Below are 26,555 nucleotides of genomic sequence, written 5' to 3'. Positions count from 1 at the left end.
GTTTTTATAGAAACACCCCTGTAGTTTTCGGAATTCAACCCGCAGTCCATTTACCTCCCCATCCCCATGTACCTGCTCCTTCCCCGCGAAACCCTGGCCGCATCCACCCACCATGCCGCCACCGCTACCAGACGAGCTCCTCGAGGAGGTCTTCTTCCGCCTCCCGCCGGACGAGCCCGAGCACCTCCTTTGCGCCTCCCTTGTCAGCAAGGTCTGGCTCGCCCCCACCGCGAAACCCTGGCCACATCCACCCACCATGCCACCGCCGCTGTCGGACGAGCTCCTCGAGGAGGTCTTCTTCCGCCTCCCGCCGGACGAGCCCGAGCACCTCCTTTGCGCCTCCCTCGTCGGCAAGGTTTGGCTCGCCCTCCTCTCCAACCCTCGCTTCCATGCTCGCTACTGCGACTTCCATGGAGCTCCCCCCATGCTGGCCTTCCATTGTTCTTGGCGCTCCATCTCCGAAGATAACCACCCGTACTTCTTCCCCACCACGAAATTCCGTGCGCGCATTCCCCACGACGACTGGGAGAACTTCCGCTATGCTGCGTGGGACTACCACCATGGCCGCGGTCTCCTCGCCGATGAGGCGATGATTGTTTCGACCCCGATTCCCTCGTCGTTTGGAACCCCATGACGGGCTGCCGGAGGGAGCTGGACCAGCCCGGCCATGTCGGCAGCATCTATGCGGCAGCGGTGCTCTGTGCGGTGGCCGGCAGTGACCACCGTGCGTGCCATGCAGGCCCCTTCCAGGTGATTGATTGATTGATTGATAATTAGATGGTTGATGTTGTAGTGTGATGAGATTTCGGGGGTGTGGCTGATCTGCTGAATTTTTGAAACCACCAGCTCCTGGTGAGTTTGCTCCCCTGAGTCATAATAGAGGGAGTGAGAAGATCAGAAGTGAGAAGAAAAGACCTTGCCGTTGGAGACGACATCTACACCATTTTTGTGTGTTGGAGTGACTGAAGCATCACAATCAAAGCCTACATCACATCTCCTTTCTAATAGACACTTTTTTGGTAGTTGTGCATCTGCAATGTTTGGTGGTTTTGGACCGGATTGGATGGTCCATTGTTAGCATGTTCATTTCTGGTTCCTTGGTGAAGTTGGCAGCGGTCAGTAGTAAGGGAATGGGAGCCACATATGTGGCCCCTGTTAGTTGTCCGGGAACGAGTGCTGGCTCTGAACCTGGATCATGAGCTTGCCGGAATACCGGCATCCATGGGTACCCTTGGCTGGATTTGTTTCCTTTTTCGTGGTGCTTGCCTGGTGTGTTTTAGCAAGGATTTTTCTTTTCCAGCGCGGGTTAAAAAGGGCTTTGACAAGTGGCCATCGTCATCTCGTAGAGTCTATGAAATCAACGCAACACTAGGGTGTGCTCAAATGTAGACTAGCACTATATATTCCATTCTGTACAGCAAGAGATAATGTTATTTTCCTTTTACGAAACTGAACTATGTTCGAAGTTACTGTTTACTGAAGCAGTTACGGTTGCGTAGTACATCGTTATCATTCTCAACAACTTCATTCATGAGACCTTTGATACTCATGTATGAGAAAGAACTTTTGGAAATTAAGTTACTTTATTGGACGTTATCCCGGAGGCGGGACAGCGAGCAGCGGCATTCTATACGGTATTGCATGGATCTGGTGATGCTGGAGCATGGGAACGGGGAACATCACCTCCGCCACGACATTTCAAGTATCCAAGTTACCTTTCTCCCTGAAGATTTCTTACCCTGCTATCAGTATCACTAGGCTTGGGGTTTTGATTTTGTTAGTATCAAAATCTTGGTACTTACCAGCAAACGAGTTGTTGATCTTGGAGTATTTACTTAGTCAAGTTCATTTTTGTGATGTTTTTCAGTCAAGCTTCAAATTCTAGCCTTGATTAAATGGGAATGATATTATATAAAACCTACAAATGTTAGAAATCCTGCTACTCAACAGGATTTCCAGAATTGTGGTAGATCTGGTTTCTATAACATGGTCTGCCAGTCACTTTGAGCATTGGTTAGTGTGCGACAGTTGTTTATTAGGATTGGAAAGAAGATTTGAGATGTAGGTGTAGGTCAATTTTTGCAAAATTATGGGTGTGCAAGTACAAAGTTATATGTAGGCAATTTTACGATATTCTGCGACTAAATATTCAAGCATGAATTTGAATATAGTTTCATGGTTTTTTTGCTCACAAGTTTTTTTATACTTACTTCTCTTTCTATGATATTGGAATCTATGTGCTTACTTAACTGTTCAAAGGTATTTGTTTTGTTTATTGATTGGGAGTTACCACATATAAGCTTGAGCCCATGTGAACTGACACACTGTTTGGAACAAAATAGAACTTAGTACTGTAGTATAGTTTGGTGGTTAAACTACTCCTTACCTCGACATTCTAATAATCTGTAATAATGATAGTTGGCATTGGTTATGCAAGATCACTTGCAGGAAAATGGTGGCTTGCTACTGTTGTACTTCCTCCGTTCCTAAATATAAGTCTTTTAAGAGATTGCACTACGGACTACATACGGATGTATATAGATATACTATAGAGTGTAGATTCACTCATTTTGGTCTGTATGTAGTCCATAGTGTAATATCTTAAAAGACTTATATTTAGAAATGGAGTGAGTACTTCACAATTTCTGTTGCTTCTGTTTATTTTGCATTTTTTTATTTACTGCAATTTGCAAACAAAAGTAGTAGCGTGAGTGGAATATTTGTTTGTGTTGTTTACACAGGGAACATAGTATGATGGGACAGCTCCTGAATCAAAGTCACATGAGGAAACAACTCACTTGAAGCAGTTGAAACGAATTGATCATATCCTCATGTGTCTTTGCAAGTTGCAATGGAGGTAGTATGCTTTTTTCTAGCAAAACATTCTTACTTCAGAAAGAAAAACATATTTCATACTACTTACCTAGGTACATAATGGCAGCCATCACACAGAAGGAAGATGGGGGCACATGAGATTTCCTAACCACTTTTTAGTCCAAAGAACAGGAGTAAAATGTTTATGAAGTTCTGCTGCTATATTGTACTCGGAACCCTAAGTTTCTATTGCACATGAGATTTCCTGACCACTCCTTAGTCCCAAGAACAACAGTAAAATGTTTCTCAAATTCTGCTGTTATATTGTACCTAGAAGTGTATTCATCAAACTGCCTTGTCAACCATTTGTTGTTTACTCTTAAACTTGTGACATATTTCTTCTCAGTTACCTTCTGCCCTACCCTCCATCCTTTCCAGATAACTATATATGTCCTACCATCTGCGTCAGAACAAGAGAAAGATACAGATGATCTATTACCACAGAGGCATTTTTCCTGTCATTGACCATATTATTTATCAATGACTAGAAAAAATACAGAGATTTCAATAAAATTGTACTGAGCTCAAGTAAACTGTGTAATTTGTGAGATGGGATAACGGCTATAGAGGAGAAGATAATGTTGTCTGGTGTGCATGAGGATTTAGTACACGTTCGCCATAAGAGTATATGTATCTTCAAGCCTGATTTTCGTGCCTTGCATGTTGTGTTCTTTTAGTATACTAGCAAAAGGGCCCGTGCGTTGCAACGGGAGAAAAAAATACCACACGCTTTTAATCTTTTTATAATCATTTTTATTTATTAAAATAATAAGCTAACTAACTAATGTAGTCAGTCCTATCCTATTTTGTTGAGAAATCAACCCGTCCATTGTTAATTCCACCATGATGAGAAATTGAGCGGGACAAGCAAAGAAAAACAAAGAGGCTACGTGAATTGATCAATGGACTGTTATCTTATTTCACTCATGGGGTAGAGAATGTGGGATCAGATGACAAACTGAAGGTGGTGTTCCATTCTCTCTCTCTACAACAATGCAATCTTACATTCAATACATTCATTCATCAACAAACAAATTCCCACAAAACAAAATTTCTTGCCGGTGCTTGGCACACGGTTGGAGGCATGGGGAGGGGATCTCACCAGATGATGAGTTCCTGCCAGAGGAGGGGATACGATGAGGGGAGCAAGGGTTAGGCGCCTCTATCTGGCCATAAGGAGTCGCTGTTGTCATGCCATAACCTCAGAATTTCCCGTGTGAGCCATGGAGGCCCGCCTCCACCTGCAAGTACTTCGCTCCGCCGCGCCTTATCCACGCGCCGCGGCCGTTCTGCATCGAGCAGACGCATCATCCCAAGTCGTTGTAGTTGTCGCGTTGATTTGATCCAGAAGCTATGCTCGAGCGCCGAAATGGGGGCAGCAAGCGGGCAGAGGTACGACTATGGAGGCGCGTGGGTTGAGATCGACAGCAGTGGTGGTTGAGGTCGGCCGCGGCGGCGAGTGGTGTGGCAGCGGCCTGGGCACAGGCCAGGGTGGACCAGGGTCGACGCGATGCGCTCGAGCGCCGCAACGGGGGCAGTGAGCGGGGAGAGTTATAGCCACGGAGGCGGCTGGGTTCAGATCGGCAGCGGTGGCGGTTGAGGTCGGCCCCGGCGGCGAGTGGTGTGGCGGCGGCCTGGGCACAGGCCAGGATGGCCCAGGGTCGACGGGAGGAGGCGATGCGTACGGGTATAATTTTTGCAGCGAATCATTTTTTCCTTTTGCGTTGCAGATAAATGATGGAGCGCTGCTTGAATAACAAAAATTATAGGGGCTTTTTTATAAAAATATCATGGTGGGTTTTCCGACGGAAGCAATAGCCGCTTTATTATTAACTAGCAAAAGGGCCTGTGCGTTGCAACGGGAGAAAAAAAATATCACACGCTTTTAATCTTTTTATAATTATTTTGATTTATTAAAATAATAAGCTAACTAACTAATGTAGTCAATCCTATCCTATTTTGTTGAGAAATCAACCCGTCCATTGTTAATTCCACCATGATGAGAAATTGAGCGGGACAAGCAAAGCAAAACAAAGAGGCTACGTGAATTGATCAATGGACCGTTATCTTATTTCACTCATGGGGTAGAGAATGTGGGATCAGATGACAAACTGAAGGTGGTGTTCCATTCTCTGTCTCTATAATAATACAATCTTACATTCAATACATTCATTCATCAGCAAACAAGTCCCCACAAAACAAAATTTCTTGCCGGTGCTTGGCACACGGTTGGAGGCATGGGGAGGGGATCTCACCAGATGATGAGTTCCTGCCGGAGGACGGGATACGATGAGGGGAGCAAGGGTTAGGCGCCCCTATCAGGTCATAAGGAGTCGTCGTTGCCGCGCCATAACCTCGGAGTTCCCCGTGTGAGCCATGGAGGCCCGCCTCCACCTGCAAGTACGTCGCTCTGCCGCGCCGCCGCCATTCTGCATCGAGCAGACGCATCATCCCCAATCACTGTAGCTGTCACATTGATTTGATCCAGAAGCTGTGCTCGAGCGTCGAAACGGGGGCAGGAAGCGGGCAGAGGTACGGCCGCGGAGGCGGGTGGGTTGAGATCGACAACAGTGGTGGTTGAGGTCGGCCACGGCGGCGAGTGGTGTGGCAGCGTCCTGGGCACACGCCAGGGTGGACCAGGGTCGACGCGATGCGCTCGAGCGCCGCAACGGGGGCAGTGAGCGGGGAGAGGTACGGCCGCGGAGGCGGGTGGGTTGAGATCGGCAGCGGTGGCGGTTGAGGTCGGCCACGGCGGCGAGTGGTGTGGCGGCGGCCTGGGCACAGGCCAGGGTGGCCCAGGATCGACGGGAGGAGGGAATGTGTACGGGTATAATTTTTACAGCGAATTGTTTTTTCCTTTTGCATTGCAGATAAATGATGAAGCGCGGGTTGAATAACAAAAATTACAGGGGCTTTTTTATAAAAATGATGCGGTAGTAGCGCAATGGGGTTCACCGCCATAGCCATATCATCTTCCAACCCATGGCTAAGTTTGGCGTGGCAAATCATGTTTTGTGACGAAGAAATTACATCGTTGTAGCTTACTAGCAAAAGGACCCATGCGTTGCAACGGGAGAAAGAAATACCACACGCTCTTAATTTATAAAAAATGGTCTATAATCTGAGAATTTACAGTTACGACACAAACAAAGATGGTCTTATCCTACAAAAATGCAGTTCAAAATTTCACAGGTCTTCTATTTTAACACGGCTTGCACGTAGAGTTAATACGTACAAAGAATCAGTCAAGTGACCTTCAGTTTCATCTCCAATCCTGATTTTGTTGACGTGTTCATCCCCAACACGGATGAGTACTGGTATGAAAGAAAGACGAATAATGACTTATTTATTAAGATTACACCCTAGATAGTATTTTTATTGAACGTTTAACAGATAAAATAATATCATATTTAAATTCTACATATTTTTCTAATCAAATTCCATATGTAATATGTTAAATTTGAAGTTACGGTTTAAAAGATATGAGTATTTTAAAAAACATTTAATATATACTACGAGTTTAATATCATAAACAGCAAGGTTTTTTTGTAAAATCACCTTGGTGGGTTTTCCGACGGAAGCGATAGCCTCTTTATTATTAGGTAAAGATTAGGTAGGTATAGGTATAGATTTTCTTTCGTTGCAATGCACGGGCATTTTTACTAGGACCAACTAAACATTGCCCCTTCTGATTTCAAGGACGGTGTGTCCTGACCCTATCCATGACCACCCCGTCTCTCGGTAAACCCCCGTTTTCGACGAAAACCCTCAATCATCGCCTTAGAGCATCTCCAATAGCCGCGCTATACTAGCGCCGCGCGGCAAAAAAGGTAAATATAGCGCGCGCAACGCGGCGGACAGCTCCAGCGGGCGCGCTAAAACGATTTGGGCGCGCTGGTCGTAGCCCCATCCCGCGCTGTGTATTTCGGCGTCCACTTCGGCGCGCGGCAGACTCGAGCGCGCGCGCGAACTCTCCCTATTCTTCCTCCTTTCTCCCGCGCGCGCCGGCGCCAGCGCCCCTGCCACCACTGACACCGGCGCCTCGCTGACCCCGCTGTAGAGCCGCGACCCCCCCTCTCGCCGCCGCCGCCTCCGCCGAAAACCCTAGCGCGGCGGGCGTTGGCGCTGGCGCCGCGGCCGCCGCCGGAGCTCCGCCGACCGTCGGCCTCGCGCGCAGCCTCTTCTTGCCGCCGCGGATGACCACGCCGACGGGTGGCGTCGCGCCGGCGCCGTCCCGTGCCGCCGCCGCACCGTTGGAGCGGAAGAAAGGAAAAAACATCTGCGAAGAAGAAGACGACGGACGGCTCCGGCAGCTCGAAGCCGAAGAAGAAGGTTGCAGTGCGCCGGCCGGGCGCGGCGTCTACTGAAGCGCCGGCGAGCTCACTCATTGAGCCGGCGGCGGACGCGCACCACGTGTTCAATGAAATGCCCACAAGGTGAAAAAAATTCCAACTTTTATTTTCTTGTTATTTTTTCAATGCATTATCATATAGATAGCTTATTTGCATTGTCACAAAACTTTGTAGTCTCAACGATGATGCATACATGTCAACTATGGGTGTTGGGTCCAACAATTCGCATTGGTCTCAAACCAATGACATCCATTTGGACGACCATGAGTTTGAGGTGGACGAGGAGGGTGAGGGCATTATCGAGGCGCCGAAAGGAAGAGCGGGCAATTACACCACCAACGATGAAAAATTACTATGCAATACTTGGTTGCAAGTGTCGAGGGATCCATCCGTTGGAGGTGATCCAAGTAGAGATGCTTATTGGGGGCGAATGAAAGAACACTTTGATGCTCAGAACGTGAGTGGAATTGACCGCTCCGAGAGATCACTTCGGTCCTGATGGTCGACAATCAACTCGGATTGTCAAAAGTGGGCGGCCGCACAAAAGGCAGTTGACAAGCTTAACCCAAGTGGCACAAATGAGGATGATAGAGTAAGTGGCATCTCATACATGTTTATCATACTTGTTTTTGGTGTCCGAAGTGCTAACTTGTTTTGCTTTTCTTATAGTACAACATTGCCCAAAACTTGTTCAAAGAAGAGACGAGGACAACCAAGAAGGGGAAGATCAAGAAAGGAAAAATCTTTACCTTGCCTCATTGCTACGAAGTGTTGAAGGATGATGAGAAATGGAAGAAGCGTGAAGATTTGGATGATTTGCATTTGAGCAACAAACGCAAGCGCACAATTGAGTTGAATGATGATGAGGAGGAGGATGATGCATCAACTGATGACGGCAAGAGAAGCCCCACACCCAACTCGGTTTCATACTCGAAACCAAAACGACCGGATGGGTGCAAGAAGGACAAAACCGAAAAGAAGAAGAGGAAAGGAGATGATGAGCTCACAAATGCTATGGAAGCTATTGTGAAGGCAAGAAAAGAACCAACGAGGTGAGGAAAATGGCAAGGAACCAAGATGCCGCGGCCGAGGAGAGGAGGTTGGTGGCCGAGGAGAGGAGGGTGGCCGCCGAGGAGAGGAAAGTGGCATTGGAGGAGAGGAAGGTGGGCATGGAGGAGCGAGCTAAGTTGTTGGAATGGGAAAAGCACTTGTTCTTCTTGGACACATCTTTGTTCAATGATGCGCAAAAGGAATATGTCAACCTTGCCCGTGAAGAAGTGTTGATTCAAAAAAGAGCCATGATCCGCCCAATGGGTGGCGGTGGCCTTGGCGGCATGGGTGGCGGTGGCCTTGGCGGCATGGGTGGCGGTGGGCTCGGCGCCATGGGAGGCATGGGCCTCGGCGCCATGGGAGGCATGGGTGGAGGTGGCTTCGGCGCTATGGGTGGCTTTGGAGCACCCTCCAACGCTATGGGAGGCATGGATGGCATGAGTTTTGCTTCTCTCATGGGCGGCATGGGTGCACCTCCGGCCATGGGTGGAATGTCTTTCGATGTGCCTCACACACATACCCATGAAAATGCCGTTGAAGATCTTGCCAAGACCGTCGGAGCTACACGTGATGCGGTGCGTGATGAGGTTAGGGAGGAAGATTCATCTTCGAAGACGGAAGAATCGTCTTCGGAAGAAGAGGAAGACGACGAGGAAGATGATTGATGTGTTATATGTCTTCAACTTTGTTGGATGAACTTGTATTTTGAAGTTGGTTTGCATTTTGAACTTGATTGGATGAACTTGTGGGCATAAATTTCACATGTTATTGCATTTTGATGAATGTTTCATTGCATTTTAGGCGCTGTTGCATCGGCGCGCGCGCTGCATTTTATAGCTATTGCTGGAGCCAGCGCTGCGCGACGCGTTAAACCAGGCGACTAGGGCGCGGCAAACTCATTTTTTAGGGGCGGCGCGAAGCGCGCTTGTTGGCGATGCTCTTAGCACACCCATCCGCGGGGGTAGCGCAATGGGGTTCACCGCCATAGCCATATCGTCTTCCAACCCAAAGTCCCGCTCCAAGCCCCCCCGCAACGTAGCCCTCGCGTCCGCTATCTCCGCCACTTCGGGCAGCACCGGTCTTCCTCACCCGGGCAGCGGAGGCGCCGAAGATGGTGGCCACGGCTTCGGAGGCTTCCTATCGTGGCTCTTCAACGCCGGCGCGGCGCACGCCGCTGAGGAGAAGCCGTTGTCGAGAGACTGGGACGCGCACGAGTTCGGGGCCAGGACGACGGTGCCGTTCGCGAGGCTGCAAGGGGCCAAGAAGTACAAGGTCTCCGACGTCAGGTTCCTCGACCGCCGCGCGCTTGGCGGCGGGGGCGCGCGAGTCACGGGGCCCGAAGATCCCCTGTTCGAGGGGGCGGCGCTGCGGCCCGGCGAGGTGTACACCCGGTCGCAGCTGCTCAGGGAGCTCGAAGCGCTGTCCTCGTGCGGCATGTTTGACGGCGTCAAGGTGGAGGCGGTGAGGCCCCAACCCGACGGCACCCTCGGCCTAACCGTCTCTTACGCCGAGACCCTCTGCCCCCCGGCAAAGCGGTTCAGCTGCGTCAACGTTGGCGGCCTCTTACCGGCACAGGCCGACGAGGTCGACGACGATGACATGACGGAGAGGGAGAAGATTGCACTCGATCCGGCGGAGGCATGAGAGGGCGTATCAGCAGCGCCTCGGCCGGGCCAAGGCGTGCATCCTGCCGGAGCCCGTGCGTGGAGAGGTGGCGGAGATGGTGAAGAAGCAGGGACGGGTGAGCGCCAGGCTGCTGCAGAGGATCAGGGACTGCGTCCAGAGGTGGTACCACGACGAAGGGCTCGTGTGCGCTCAGGTGATCAACTTTGGGAATCTTGACGCCGGCGAGGTTTTGTGCGAGGTTGTCGAGGGGGAGGTGACCGGGGTGGAGTACCAGTTCCAAGACAAGCTCGGCAATGTCGTCGAGGGGAACACCCAGCAGGTATCTGTACTACATGAAACAAACAAATAAACAAACAAACAGTATGATACCTAGGATAATCTTCTTATTAATCACCATAACCATCAACTTTCCACAATTCATGTCAAGTCCCAGATCAATTTAGTAACACTTTACTTTATTTTTATTTATTTGTTTAACATAAAACAGCTCTAAAGAGAACAGAAGGAGCAGATGGTGTTTCTTTGCTTGACAAAATTACTATGTCTTCTTGTTTCCACCGCAATGTCGCTTGATATTATCAATAATTTTTACATGGAATTTTGTTTATTTTCATTGCATACACATTTCGAAGCGTGTCATTCTAGGTCAAAAAAAAAAAAAACACCGAGACAGTGCAAAGCAGTACTACAAACCTTTTGTTTTCAGGGATTTGAGGATTTGACCTGTCTCTGTTGATCTGTCGTTACAGCTTCGACCAGGCCATATCTTTAACATTGGGGCAGGGAAACAAGCTCTGAAGAACATAAATGCGCTCGGATTGTTCTCCAACATAGAGGTGAATCCACGACCTGATGAGACAAAAGAAGGTGGCGTATTGGTTGAAATCAAGCTCAAAGAACAAGATCCCAAATCAGTCGAGGTGGAGACCGTGTGGAATTTTGTACCAGGGGACCAGGGACGACCAACTCTTGTAATGTCTCTACATACTTGCAATCTTTTTGATCTTGTTAAAATTTGTCTGAAAATTGCTGGCAAGTTCATACCTAAGACGTCCATCATTGTAGTTTAAGTCTTGTTGCTTAACCTTATGCATTTGTATTTGATGGAGGGTTTTGTTTCAGGCATCCATTCAACCTGGAGGAGGTGTGACGTTTGAGCACCGCAACATCTGTTGCCTGAACCGATCTCTCGCTGGTTCTTTCTCATCCAGCAACCTGCTCAACCCTCAGGTGAGTTGGTAATGGATGATTTTGTAAGATTGGTGAATTTGTTTTCAATTCTTCTGTGTGTTGCTCTTGGTTATTTTCAGAAACAGTCACTTGGTTGGTGTGAGAGGAAATTTGCTTAGAGAGAAATATATATCCACACATCTGGATGTTTTTGTTAAGCTTATATATCCATGTTTTTGTTTGGTTTTTAGGTTGATGTTTCATTCAAGCTTGAGTATACACATCCTTACTTGGACGGTGTGGAAGACCGGAGCAGGAACCGCATCTTCAAAGCCAGTTGCTTCAACAACTGCTCCGCCCCCTCCCCGCGTCGTCACCGGCCAACCCTCCCGCGCCGCCACCGGCCCCCCTCTCCGCCCCCTTCCCGCTTCGCCGCTGCCGGAGGGGACGCCGGTGAAGCCGCGCGCGCCCCGGGGATGGCGGCGGCGGGGCCCCTCGCGTTGGCCCTCGAGCTCTGGCGGCGGCGCCCCGCGTCGGCGGCTGCGAGATCCGGCGAGATCTTGCCCACCGGCGGCGCGTGAGGGCGGATCCGGGGCTGCCATGGCCGGATCTGTGCGGGGCACGCGACCATGGTGGTAGGGAGCGGCGGCCAGGCGCGGCTGCGGTGGCAGGGAGCGTCGGCTAGATGCGACTGCGGTGGCCAGGGCGCGCGGTGCGGTGACCCGTGACCCTGCCTGGGGGTCGTGGTGGTGCGTGGCGGCCATGCTCAGCGGTCGGTGGCGGTGCATGTTCAACGCAGCTTCGGGAGAAATCCTTGCTCTTGTCCTCATCGGAGCCGCGACGGCGACGCCCGCGGATGCCGCTATCTTTCTTGGAAGCGTCGTTGTGGAGGTGTGCTCCTCCCCTTCGTCGGCCGCTGCCTGGTCAGCCGTCACGTGGCTGCTATGGCGGCCGGCGGCGCCAGATCTGGCCGCTGTCCTCCGGACCTGATGTGGGCCTCTCTCCTGCAGATTCTTGACGGTGCCGGCGTGGTTGCCGGGGCCCTACCTTCGGGTGAAGCCGGTGGAGGAGATTCGGATTGGGGGAAACCCCTTGGTTGGCCCAGGTCGGCCGCGCCGACGACGACGCTCAAGGGTGCCGTTATTCTTTTTGGAGACGTCGGTTTACATCTACTCCTCTGCTCCCTTTCCTTGCCTCTCGGGTGAAAACCCTAACTCCGGTGGGCGGCGACGGCGTCCTTGACGTCGTGACCTTCCTGAAGGCGTCGCCTAGAGGGCTGAGTGGTGGTGGGCACTGTGTGGGTCCTGAACGGTTGCTGGTGGTGGGCACTGCTTCGGGGGAAATCCTAGGATCTGGTCTTCCAGATCGGATGATTGCGGTACTGCGATGCCGTTTCTCTCTTGGGAGCATCGTTTGTGGAGCAGCGCTGGCAGACTGAGGCAGAAGGTGGAGCGGCTTCGTCTTGCACGGAATTTCGGTGGAGCTGTCAAGTCATGCCTGGCCGACAGGTGCTACGCTGAGTCATGCCTGGTTGGCAGGTGCTACGCACGACAGATCTCTCGGAGTCTTCGCATATGGACGGATGAGCGCAGGGCGGTGGCGCCGTTGGGCGCCGTGGTGGCGTCGACGGATGTTTGGACTGGCATGGATGATGCGGATCTCTTTCGTGAAGATGGGTCAGTGGTTCGATGATGATGGCGGCTTGTATTTTTTTTTAAAGATCCAGCCTGAGGCTGGCATATATTGATTTGAAGCAGGATGCAGCGCGGAGGGAAAAAACGTGACAAGGGTGGGGGTGGGGGTGGGGGTGGGGGTCGGGTGGTGATCATAGTGATCAAGGAGAAAAAGGAAAACAAAGGAAAAAAACAAACACCCCCAACACAATGAGGGTGGTTACAGGGGTAGATATCTCATGGAGGATCCCAGAACGGGGGCTCCAAAACTGTGGCTCCGGCTTGCCTCCAAAGTTCTACGGTGCTGTTGATAGCATGTTTCAAACTTTAAAAATCTGCAGACTTGTCCCTGAAGGTGCATGCGTTTCTCTCCTTCCATATCTCCGAGAGGATCAAAATGATGATTGTCTTGACTGCTTTTTTGTACTTCGGCAAGGCTGAGTTGATCATCAAATTTAGAGATTCTGCTGAGTTATCACTATCCACCCATGCTCCCGGGTGCAGCGATGCACATCCGTTATGCGATGCTGCGTGTGTCCAAATTTGTATAGACAACGGGCATTGCCAGAACAGGTGCTTAGCTGATTCTAGATTTCGGTGGCACAATTGGCAGAAATAGCCATTGGGCCAGCCTCTGCGTTGAAGACGATCGTTACACCAGAGTCTGTTCTTCAGCAGCAACCAGATGAAGATCTTGAGCCGTGCAGGCGCCCAAGTTGTCCATATTAGCTTCTTGTAGTCACATCTCAGGTGACCTTGGAACTGGGCCTTGTATGCCGATCTGGCTGAGTATACTCCTGAAGGTTCCAGATTCCACGAGATTGTGTCCTGAATTCCTTCTTGTAATTGGATGTCCCTGTCTTGGACCCATCTGTGCAGCCTGATTGCCTCCTCCCAGAGTTGCTCCGTGTTCCCATGAGCGAGGTCCGATAGCCAAGTGCTGTTTGTCAGTGCATCTCAGACCGATCTGTTTTTCCGCCTGGAGTGTCTAAAAATATTTGGGAAGGACGTCTTTAGGCTTCCCGATCCCGTCCAGGAGCAGTGCCAGAATGTTGTCGTTCCTTCATTTCCTAGGGTTACCGTTGTGGACGCATGAAAAAGGGCCCTGTCGGCCTCGTCGCATGGCAGAGCCATGCCATGCCACGGCCTCTCATTGCTTGTCCATGATAGCCATAGCCATCGCAGCCTAAGCGCTCTACTGAAGCGATTCAGTTCCAAGATTCCTAAGCCTCCGTTTTCCACACGGGAGCATACTGTCGGCCAGTTAACTTTGCATTTTCCACCGGTAGGTTCATCGTCCTGTGCCCAAAGGAAGCGACGCCTAACCTTGTCTACCTCGGCAAGGAATTTCTTGGGCTTCCTAAGAATCGCCAATGCGAAGGTTGGTAGGGCGGTCAGAACGCTGCGAACTAGGACTCTCCTTCCCGCGATGTTTAGAAGTCTACCCTTCCATCCTGCTAGTCTAGCCCTAAACATATCTAGGATGAATTGTATGTGGACTAACCGTAGTCGTGCCAGGGTGACCGGCAGCCCTAAATATTTCAGCGAGAAGCCCTTTACTTCGCCCCCAAAACTAGCCAGGATCTCATGGACGTTGATCCCCTCGCAACGGATGGCCGAGGCGGAAGACTTTGCCGGGTTAATGCGGAGACCCGATGCGTGCCCGAAGTTACGGAGAATCACCATCAGTGTGTCTATCTCAGTTTTGGTTGGGTTGGCAAAAATGACCGCATCGTCGGCGTATAGGCTGACCCGGAGAGAGAAGTCCCTCCCCGGCAATGGGTCTAGCAGGTGCAGCTCCGTTGCTTTTTCCAACAGGCGATGAAGTGAATCTATTGCTATGATGAAAAGAAGCGGCGATAGGGAGTCTCCTTGCCTAAGTCCCCTTTGGTGGCAGAAAGAGCGGCCGGCCGAGCCGTTTAGCATGACCGACGACGATGCAGTGCTAAAAAGAAGCGCCATCCAGTCACGCTAACAAGCTGGGAATCCCACTTGCTGCAGTATCTCTAGCAGATACTCCCATGAGACGTTGTCGAAGGCCTTTGCTATATCTAGTTTAAGTAGCAGGTCCGGAACTTTCCTCTTATGTAGTGATCTCACTACGTTTTGCACATAGAGGAAACTGTCCTAAGTAGACTTGGAGCGCAAGAAAGCTGATTGCGCCTAGGAGATGATGGTGTTAATCTGTGCCGCTAGCCGTCGGGATAGAACTTTGGTGATTAGTTTCGCCACCGAGTGGATTAGGCTAATTGGTCGAAAGTCCTCCACCCTTTCGGCTCCCTCTTTCTTAGGTATCAGAATTACAGTAGATGTGTTTTGCCTGCCGAAATCTCCCCTCGCTAAATTGTAGAAGCTACTAAACACACTCATTACGTCCTCCTTAATAATGGACCAGCAGGACCTGAGGAATGTCCCTGCGAAGCCATCAGGGCCTGGTGCCTTTTCTGCGGGTGACGCTTTTGTCGCCTCCCAAACCTCTTCCTGAGAGAAAGGGTTATCTAACCCCCTGTTTTGCACTGACGGAAGGTCTAGAATCGACCAGTCGATCGATAAAGGTCTATCAGCCCTAGTACCCCAATTTTGCTGGAAATGACTGAAGATGGCCTCTTCCTTATGCTCATGCGAGGATGCTACGGTGGAGCCTATTTGTAAGCAGTGGATGTAATTTTTTCGCTTACGTGCCGTGGCCTTGGCGTGAAAGAATTTTGTTCCCGCATCACCTAGTCTCATCCAGGTGAGGCGTGATGCTTGCCGTCGTCGAGCTCGTTCTAGTGCTGCTAACCCTAGTAGCCGCAGCTTTAGCAGTTTACGGAGATGGAATTCTGCGTCTGAGAGTTGACACCTCTCTTGTGCTATGTCCAGTCGAAGCACTACTTCCGCTGCAAGATGAAATTGGAGCTTTGCCTGGCTGAAGAAACCCTTGCTCCAAGTCTTCAAATCACGCGCCATCCTAGTCAACTTAGTGCTAATTCTTTTGAAAGGACAAGAAGATTGCACTGGTCTATTCCATGCCTTTTCGACCGTGGCGTGGAAGCGTGGGAAGCTAGGCCAAAAATTCTCAAATCTGAATTGTGCTTGCCTAGTGGTGGCCGTGGTGTCCAGAAGTAGTAACGGACAATGGTCCGATGTTGCAGTTGATGCCGCATGCAGGGACACCGAGGGGACGCAGTTGTCCCAGGGGATGTTGCAGAAAAACTTGTCGATGCTGACGAGGGTGGGATCCCGACGCTCATTTCTCCATGTGTATTTGCGGTTAGTGCATCTAATCTCTTTTAGTCCCGCCGAGTCGATTGCCGATCTAAACCTACCCATTAACCTACGATTGATGATAAGGTTATTCTTGTCGCGCGCTTCGTATATGAGATTAAAATCTCCATTGATGAGCCATGGCTCAGTCGCCGGTGGTGCGGAGGAGGAGACTTCCCTTAGGAAATTTTCGTTTCTAACATCGTCCGCCGGGCCGTAAACCGAGGACAGCCAGAAGCTATGCTGGTGCCCCAGCAGAGTAACCTTGGTCGTGATGGCAAAGAGTCCTATTGCATGGGAGGTGCAGTGGCAAGGTTTTTATCCCAAAGGATAGCTGCTCCTCCACAAGTGCCTATGGACGGCAGCGCGATACATCCGGTTAGATTTGCTCCTCCGATATCCCTAACTAGTTCTGGCGACCAAGCAGAAATCTTAGTCTCCTGGAGACATAGGATAGCCGCCCGTAGTGTGTTCGCCATCTCCCCGACGGCCGCCCTCTTAGCTGGGCTGTTAAGACCGCGTACGTTCCAACACATAATTGGGGGGAATTTTTCACTCATTTGGAAACGTAGCAAAGCTCCGAAGGAAATAACTAAACGGCCTCAGGCCCATGACACACACAGCCAACTTAACTATGGCGCGCCGGCGCCCACCAACAGCCCCCAAGATGAGCCGGCGACGAGTTGCCTCCTCTCTGCCCGAACTAATTCTCGACGAACCTAAAACAAACCTAAACCGAGCTATCCTCAGTTGTTGATGAAGCGGGATACATGAGTCAACTAACATAGGTTACACCATTGCCTCCTCGGCAACTCCATCAGGGCCGATCATGCCGGCCATCACATGCAGAGCCTCGCTATCCAGGCGAGTCAGCTTGGCGATCACTGCTAAGTCACCGTCAGACAACGGTTCCTCGAAACGCTGCAGCAGTGCTCTCGCCACCTCTTCGGTCATCTTATCACGAGGGCCCAGCAGCCCCAGCTCCTTCACGAGGCGCAGCGAGGCGCGTTGGGCTACTAGCACCGTCGAGCCGCTAGCCGCCTGTCTGGCGCTGTGCCTGGTCGGGGTCGAGGAAGCCCTGCTCTTGGGAGGTGCAGCTTGGCGGCGAGAAGCGGCCAGGGCTGGAGCAGCCAAGATGAGGGCCTGCTTGCTGGCGCGGAAGAGACCCCGGGCCTCCGGCCGATCAGCGGCAGCTCCCAGTTGCATCTTGCTCACAAGCCCGATGACTGCACCTAGCTACAGTTCCATCGTGCATGCCGTAGTCGGGGTAGTTCTATTGTACTGACCCATGTCCGACGTCGCGGCGGACAGAGTTGGGCTGAAGGCGTCGAGTTGTACTGTCTCGGATGGGTCGTTTAGCAGCCTCGCTGCGTCGAACTCGAGCGGGGAGTTGACTAATGCTTCTACGGCGGCGTGGACGTCCGCCGCCAAACTGTCGACGGCAGCGGAGGTGCTGTAGGGCTTCGGCGCGGTCTTGAAAAAAACCTCCACTCGGTCTTTTCCCGTGCACCCGGCGTCAGAGCCTGCTGCCTCTGGACTATCGCTGGCCAAGGGGGCATACCTCCCGGCAGAGGCAGGCGGAGGGGACGGGCGCGCCCGCGGCTGATGGGGCTGGGGCCTCGCCCTCGAAGAGGCCCTCCCGGCTCCCTGACGACGCCCAGAAGAGTGCCCGGACCTACAGCGGGGCTGCGGGGAGCGGCTTCGGTGGCGAGAAGCCGGGGCAGCCTTGGGAGGAGCCTGAGAGCGTCCCCGACGGAGGAGGACATCTCTCCAGGACCTCTGGTTGCCACCCCCCGAGCGTCCATCGCCGTCTTGGTCCCGCGCGTGTCCACCCGACGGCCTGCCACGGCAGCCTAGATCAGCCACCGGTGCGCGAGCCTGGCGCTGGTTTCGCCCTGGCCCCCGTCCGTCCTCGACCCCCATCGACCAGGTGGCGGGAGCCACCAACGGGAAAGGGGCAGAGTCGTAGTCGGATCCAGACGAGGGTAGGCCACTCTGGCCAGAGTGAGAGGAACGAGGGGAGGGCGTCATCCAATCTTCGATGCGATCCACGTGTATCAGCATGGTGTAGTCCGCCGTTGCTGGTGGCGGGGCGACGCGTCTGTCGGGAGGGGAGAAACCCTCCATCTCGTCCACCCGGCCCGCACCCCGCGGCAGGACCGCAATGGTATGCGAGGTGGGGATGTTGGCGATGTCGCTCGTCCAAATCCAGCAGGCAAAGGTCTTAGTGTGACCTTGCTCGAGCGTCCGACTGTCGAGACGATCCACCCATACCCGCTTCCCCACTATCTCATCCGCCCCCTCCACGGACCAGAACTGCATTGGAACCATCTCAATGACGACGCGAACATGCAGGTGCAGGGAGCCGAAGATGGCATGGTCATGCTCGTGCCAGGATGCAATGTTGAAGGAGGCACCCTCGACACGGATGGAGCCTCTCCGCAGTGCGTTGACTTGATGCGCGGGCTGCGTGAAGAGCACTAGGAAGTGCTCTGGGTGATGCGCGGTGACTCGCAGCGAGTGCACCGGCACCGACAACAGCCCCTCCAGTGCTCTGCCCACAGCCATAGGAGAGGTGGCGTTCACCCCGTCTGCCGCGGTCAGGGTGACGGCGTGGCTGCGCAGGAAGAAGATCGCCTGGTCAACAGCCGGGGAAGGGACGGCGACGGAGCGGGTCGCTCTCGGCCGACGCACGTGGTCAAGATGGCGGAGCATGACGGGGGAGAGCTGCGACATGGAGGAAGCGGCTGGTGGTGGGAAGCGGATGCGCTCGTGCAGTGGTTGCTCGGGAGGAGCCGGACCTAGCCTGTCTCTAACTTGGCCTCCCGACCTCGGACAAGGGGATTCCGAGGGTAGTTTTTTGCGATGTGGCCGGCCCTCCTACAGGTGATGCAGTGAATTGGATCCTGGCAGTCCGCTAGTCGGTGTCGCTTGCTCAGGCAACAGAAGCAGCGTCCTCGGAATAGATATAGCGGGGGCGGCGACGTACCAGCAATGAATGTCTGTGGGCGGTCCGAGCGGTGCGGCAGACGGCGCGCCCGAGTGACCGGTGGGTCGAGCAGGCGACGGCCGCCCCTCCGAGTGCTTACCTCGGTCCAGCCTGGCTCCGTGCCCGAAGGGGAAAGCCTACAGCCCGGAGGAGGCGCGACGACGATGGATTTGATGCGGGGCGCAGGCTGAGGTTCTGTGACGTCGGAGTTAAACGGCGAAGGACGCTCCGCTGCGACCGGATCCGAGAGCGTACCCGAGCTACCCGACTCCTGCCGAAGCAGCAGAGGCGCTAGCTCCACCGACGGACCGACGGGGAACGCCGAGCATCCGTCGTGCTGCAGGATTCGCGGCGCCCGGTCCGGATCTGGAGCAGCCCGAGGTGGGGAAGTCGACCGTGCGGTGCTGCTCAGACCGCGGGGCAGGGAGCCGCGCCGGTCACTCCTAGGGGATCCCCGCGGGGGACTGCGGGATCCGCCGATGCCCGCCATGAGTGCCTACTTGGTGGCCGCCGCGGCCGGAGCGGCCCGCGGCGCGGATGGGGGAGTGGGGTGTCTTGGGTCAGGACCAAATGAAAATCTAACCAGAGCCATGATGGCGGCTTGTAAAACGTGTGCGTGAGGTGTGCGTTTTAGATGTGCTGCACCGGCTGTTGCTCCCGATACGTTATGTGAATGAATTGGCGACAACATCAGTCTTAGATATGTGGAGTGAGAGCACTTCACATTATCGAGTTTGTAGGTGTGAGTGATGGCTTTGGGTGGATTGATGTATACTCTTGTTAGACCTTTGTGAAATAATTAATAAAGATGGCTGCATCAATCATGCAGAGGTAGGAGGTTTAACCTCCTTTTCCAAAAAAAAAAAGTTGCTTCAACACCAGGAAACTCAGCCCTGTCTTTGTCGCCGGCCCCAACATGGACGATGCTCCACCTATCTGGGTCGACAGAGTTGGAATCAAAGCTAATATAACAGAGGTTTGCACAAAATCAATACCCCCTCGGTTTTGAAATGTAAACATTTGCAACATTTAGTTGACCAACAATTATTTCCATTAAGTTTGAATAGCATCAATTTTGTATCACATAATATACATGTTATTGAACTAAATCATTAGTCAGATATACTCCCTCCGTCCGCAGTTATTTGTCGCAAAAATGGATAAAAATGAATGTATTTAGAACTAAAATACATCTAGATACATCCATTTCTCGACAAGTATTTTCGAACCGAGGAAGTACATCTTAAAAACATGTGGCACCTTATATATTCAAGCGGAGCGGAGGGAGTACCTCTTTGGCATATTTGTATCTCCATGAACGCTCACATTAATCCTTTTCATAAATCATATCCGATGTGTGTGAGTCAACAAACTGAAATAAAAATCGATCCTGGATTCGCAGAACCTCACAAAGCAGAGCAAGTTCACGTATGGCCTCGTGCTGGAGGAGATCACGACGCGTGATGAGAGCAATGATGTGTGCACGCATGGGCTCCGGACGACGGCCACCGGTGCCCTTGGCATGGGCGGGCCTCCCACGACGTTCAGTGGCACTGGCGTGGACCGGATGGCGTTTCTTCAGGCCAATGTGACCCGGGATAACACGGAGTTCGTCAACGGTGAGACCATTGGCGACAGATGCATCTTCCAGGTATATGGTTTAAGAGTTTGATGAGCAAATTCTTAAGACTTTCTGCTTTTGCCAATGATTCATAGAGCTACACTTTAGAGTAGTTTCATAAATAAAACCATTTCTTATTGTCCTAGAAATGTGCATTATGTTATTCTATAAGAGGCAGTTCATCGTCAGGTTTGGCAAGAAGAAATGCAGTTAATTTACTCCCAAAGTTTTGTAGTAGGAAAAATAATGTTGTGTAGCAAAATCTAGGTTCTGTAAATAAGTTCTCCATGTTGAAAAAGTAAATCCTCTTGTGTCGCAGGTGGACCAGGGCCTGGGCATCGGCAGCAGGAACCCGTTCTTCAACCGCCATCAGCTGACGGTCACAAAGTTCGTGAACCTAAACAAGCAAGAGAAGGGAGCCGGGAAGCCGCCGCCGGCAGTTCTCGTCACCCATGGCCGCTATGCAGGATGCGTGGGAGACCTGCCGAGCTACGACGCGTTCGCGCTCGGAGGGCCTCACTCGGTCAGGGGCTACGGCATGGGCGAACTCGGCGCTTGCAGGAACCTTCTCGAGGTCGGCATATATCATATTCCTTCTGTATCTAAATAATTATAGTTGGAAACCCGCCTCTGCATCTGTTTCTGTCACTTTTGACTTGGACCGGGATCATCTCCGATGCTGTTGTTAACCGTGTATGAATGGACCGGGATCATCTTCGATGCTGTTGTTAACCGTGTATGAATGTAGGTCGCGACGGAGGTGCGCATCCCTCTTCCGGTGATGAAGAACACGCACGTGTACGCTTTTCCCGAGCATGGCACCGACCTCGGGAGCTCCAAGGACGTCAAGGGGAACCCTACAGAGTTCTTCCGGAGTGTCGGCTAGGGGTCGTCGTACAGCGTGGGCGTCCGGCTTGGCCCGCTCACGGCGGAGTACATCGTGGACCACAACGCCGGCACGGGATCTGTCTTCTTCAGATACGGCGACAGGTTCTAGACTGGATGACCCTCTGAGCAACCAACCCCAGCTCAGGCCACATGTATATCCTACACCGTGTACTTTGTTTCCACATTCACCGTTTGTTTTGTTAGCTGCTGAGGAGTTAATTGCAGGGCACTACCACACTTGGGCATCATGTAACCGATTGGTACCAATAGTCATTTTTTTTGCGTGTCAGTACCATCTCGTAGCCTAATTGTTGCAATACGATCTGACAGCCGTATAACACGTACTGACCATGTATCTGACGTAACGGGCCCGCATGGCAGTCGTGACGAACCGGTTCGGTCGGGGTTTAGGCTCGCTCGCGGCCCATCCTGGTCGACCGAGCCGTTCCCCTCCTTCCCCCTTCTCTCCTGGAGTCTGACCCCCTCTCGTCGCCGAACCTCGTCGGCCGGAGTTCTCCGTCGGCCGACACCACCTCTGGCGCGCCATGGTTTATGAGGATGAAAGTAGCAACGAGCTATCGAGCCTGGACATCAGCTCCTCCTCCGACGGCATGATGTACCGGGTAATTTTAGAGCTAGGGTTAGGTTTAGTGCTTCTGTTTCTTGGGGATTTATTTCTGTTTTTTGGTTATTTCTTTAGATCCCTGCTAGCATCGACGACGAAGACTACATGGGCATCGAGAACTCTGTCCTGGATGTTTGCTTGGAGCATGGACTGCCGCCTGAGCGTCGCGTAGCATTCGAAGGATTTGAGACAGGCAGGAGGTTTTTGGTTTGTGCTCAGCCGGTAAGATGCATGAAGTTGGTTTAGTTTTTTGTACCTGCTGGTATTGCTCAGCCAATCATGTTATATGGAGTTTGTTTATTGCTGATATTGTTGATATTGTTCCTGATCCCACTATAGTCATTGTTAGATGCAGCTTAGTTAGATGCATCATAGTTAATTGTTTTTGTTATGTGTCATTGTTCCTGATCCAACCATAGTCATTGTTTATTACAAATGGGCAAGTGTTCTCAGATTGTTTAATAGTAAAGATAGAGCTTAGCTCCAGGATTCTGGCTTAGTTGGAAGTACTTCTACAATTGCTGGTATTTTTTATTGATTCTAAACATGGAGCTTAGGTCAAATACCCTGGCTTAGTTGGAAGTACTTCTACAATTGCTGGTATTTTTTATTGATTCTAAACATGGATCTTAGGTCAAATACTCTGGCTTAGTTGGAACTGCTGGTATTTTTTACTAGTAGTGGAACTAGTGGAAGTAGTGGTCAGTACTTCTGCAATTGCTGTTATTTAAAAAGGGGGTCAGTAGTGGTCAGGACTGCTAAAGATGCAGCTTAGTTCCAATTGCTACTATTTTCTTACATGTGTTTTTTGTATTGCAGCCACCTCAAAACTATGGTTTTGTTGGGTGGGTAGACCAAGAGTGGCCTCCCACAATGCAAAATGCATTGTTGAAACTTTGGGAAATGTTGGAAGACAGTAGGAGTGGTAGGAGGGATGATAATTTGGAGAATTCACTGAAAATTCACCACCTGACAGAGGAGAAAAGAAATCTTGATGCAAACTATGACAAACTAGTAGAAGATGTGAATCAACTACTCAGTACCCAGCAGGAGAGGGTCATGGATTTGAGCTATATGAAGGTGAATGCCCATGGTGCAGAGAGCTCTAGTTCTGTTGTGTCTGTCATGCAGTCTGAGATTGATAAGAAAGAGGCAGAGATAATGGAAGTTAAAGGGAAGTATTCAATGCTTATGAACCTTGCAGAATCTCAAGGCAGGGTCATTAGGACCCAGAAGGCAAATCATTTGAAGGAGAAGGAGAAGTTAAGTGAAGAGAACTACAATTTAAAGGTTCAGGTTGATAAGCTGACAAAATCTGAGGACAAACTTAATGATGACATTGTGGTGCTCAACCTTCACATTGATGGTCTGAAGAAAGGAATTCAGAATCTCATTAAACGCAGGGATGAGCTGAAGCTTCAGATTGCTGATCAATTGAAGGCATTGGAGAAGAATGAAGAGAAGTTGAAGATGATTAGGGACATTTTGGATGGATGAGCTGATCAGATGAAGATGAAGTCCACTATGCTATGTTCTTTAATGCATGTTGTAATGTTGAACTGCACTATGTTCTTTAATGCATGTTGAACTCCAGTATGCTATGTTTGTAATGTGCACTATGTTGTAATGTGCTGCCCTTTTGTACCAATGTTGTAATGGAAGAATCTCTGGATTATGTATCTTAAGTGAGTTGATCTTTGTTCAACCCTAGTATGTTGTATTATGTGAAATATCTTATTTGTTGCATTGATAGATGAGCTCTTAATTTCCTACTTAGTACTGATCATACACCAGCAAATGCAGTTAATACACATCATAGAACTTGAGTTCTCTACAACTTACTACTTATCACTTATAACACATCATTTAGTACTGATCATACAACCATAAAGTACTCTGAATACACATCATTAGTCTTGGTTACCACTGGCAGTAAAAAATGCCATCCACCCAGAATGGTTTCTTGGTGTAGGACCAGCTGATGAACCTCCATGAGCTGATGATGAAGCTCCAGCAGCAAATCTAGTGGCAGGACCAGCTGATGAACCTCCAGGAGCTGATCTTGGGGTACTGAAAGGCCTATGAACACTGGCATTACTTGTTGATCTTCTGGTAGATCTTGCAGGGGGATGTTGTGATCTTGGTTCCCTCCTTGGTCTTGCAGCTGTAGGTTGTGATGTTGCAGCTCTAGCCTGTAATAATGGAATGAACACATGAACATAATAGTTGCAAAGCAAATAAACACAAAAAGACAGTACTTGGAAAGCACATTATGAGAAAATATGCTTACCACATGCTTGTTTTTCCTCAGAGCCAACTCTGCTCTCAACTCTTTTCTGCAGTTGGTGTATCTGTGGCCTTGGAGCCCACAGTTGCTGCATGTTATAGTGGCCATTCTTGAACTGTCCTTTGGTTTTGGAACCTCAAATTTTCCCTTTATTCTCTTCTCCTTCTTTCTTCCCTTCTTAACATGAAATTTGGGTGGCTCTATGTCTGCTCCACTTGTCCTTGTCCAATCATGTTCACCAGGAACAGGATATATCATTGGCTCATAAGAAGCAAGGTAGAATTGTTTTTTAAAGAATTTGGACACATATTCCTCTGGAAATCTTTTTGCCTTGTTTATTGCTGATATTGCATGGTTGCAAGGTATGCCAGACAGGTCCCACTTTCTGCAGCCACATGTATGAAGTTCCAAGTTTACAGCATGTGTTTGCTGCCCACTACTCACTTGCCATAGATTAACACCAGCTTGGGTAGGTTTGCAGTATCTAGCCCTTTCCTTTTCCACCTCTAGCTTCTCAGCATAATGTGGTGTAATCTCCCACAGAGCTGCCTTTCCTTTCTCTCTATTCCTATGCCACCTCACCATCTGCTTGTCCTTAATACCATCAATCATAGTCCTAATAGGTTTGTTCCTGAAATCTAGGATATAATTGTTGAACACCTCTGACAGGTTGTTAACAACTAAGTCTGTCTTGCAGTTAGTGTCAAAAGCATGCCTAGCCTATGTGTGCTTAGGTATTCCAGTCAGCCACTTCCAAGCTTCCTCACTCTCATTTTTTAGATCATTCATGGCAATGTTAAACTTGTGTTGGTTGTAAGCATAGCTTGCATTATCCATGCATTTCTTAAGATCTTCCCCCCTAAAACCAGCATTCTGGAAATTTGCATAGAGGTGTCTAAGGCAAAATCTTTGATGGCAGTTTGGGAATACTTGATTTACTGCATTTAGCAACCCCTGATCACATAGCATCCTAAACTTAGCACATACCTTAATAGAAATGCTAAATTTAATTCAGTTTCAAAGCACATACCTTCTGTCTATCAGACATGATAGTATAAGGACCAAATTTCCCAATTTCACCTCCTAGACATCTTCAATTGGTGCAGAAACCAACACCAATTAGCTGTGTCCTCTTGTCCAACTATAGCAAATGCAAGTGGGAAAATATTGTTATTGCCATCTCTTGCAGTGGCAGCAAGGATTTGAGCACCAGTTGTCAGCTTAATGAAGCATCCATCAACACCTGTTCATGGAAAGCAAAGAACAATTTAAGTCTATAAAGCATTGCTAAACAATTAAAATTACTTATGCACAATAAGACAATGACTAACCAATGAATGGTCTGCATCCATTCAGAAATCCCTCCCTTGCTCCATTGATGTAGAAGAACATAGCATGAAACCTTGGTGTTGGATGTGGTATTTTTGTAGTAGGTTGAGAAGTTACTGTTGTGACTACAACTCTACTACCAGGGTTTGTATCCATGATGGTCTGAGCATAATCCCTAAGTCTAGGATACTGCTTCTTGTGCTCTCCTAGCACAGCTTCTACATCAAGGTTTTTGGCCCTATAGGCCATGTGCCTTCCCACATCAACACCATAATTCTCCCTACAGTTATCCATCAAAGTGTTTATGCTAGTGGTGGGATCAGACCTGAACAATGACTCATAGTTCTTTGCAAGCCACTTTGCACTAATCCTTGATTTCTCTGTGATGGTAGGGCAAGTGTGCTCCAGCCTCATTTTCTTAATAGCAAAGGTCTTCTCCCCTTTGATAACTGTAGCAACAATGCAAAACTGGCAATGATCTTGCTTACAACAAGCAATGATCCTTTGGTCTGAGTTTCTGTGATACCTAAAGTCTCTGGCCTGTGCGATGTGCAAGCTCAACAAAGCTTCTCTGAATTGATGTTGATCCTTAAAGCACATGTACAAACATAACTGCCGATGTGGATGTTCAAGTGTGTCATTGTACCAGATCCTTGCTTTCCTTTTCTTGGCCCTACTCTTCCTCCCTTTAGGTAGCACAAATGAGGGTGGCTCATGTCCATCATCATCATCCTCAAACAACAACCAATCATCTTCTTCATCTGTTGAAGGAATGAAATCAGGTATCACCTCCTCTAACACACTAGAATGTGACCTAGTAGTGGG

At 50.2% G+C, this 26,555-nt stretch overlaps 1 pseudogene; it reads left to right on the top strand.

Moving 5' to 3' along the window:
* Positions 1–630: 630 nt before the first annotated feature.
* On the top strand, positions 631–21,778 carry LOC123450343 (annotated as a pseudogene).
* The last annotated feature ends 4,777 nt before the right edge of the window (positions 21,779–26,555 follow it).

The sequence above is a fragment of the Hordeum vulgare genome, chromosome 4H (genome assembly GCF_904849725.1).
Source record: "Hordeum vulgare subsp. vulgare chromosome 4H, MorexV3_pseudomolecules_assembly, whole genome shotgun sequence".
Lineage (NCBI taxonomy): Eukaryota > Viridiplantae > Streptophyta > Magnoliopsida > Poales > Poaceae > Hordeum > Hordeum vulgare.
The sequence above is the reverse complement of the archived record's forward strand: the minus strand, read 5'-3'. Positions and strand labels throughout refer to the sequence as shown.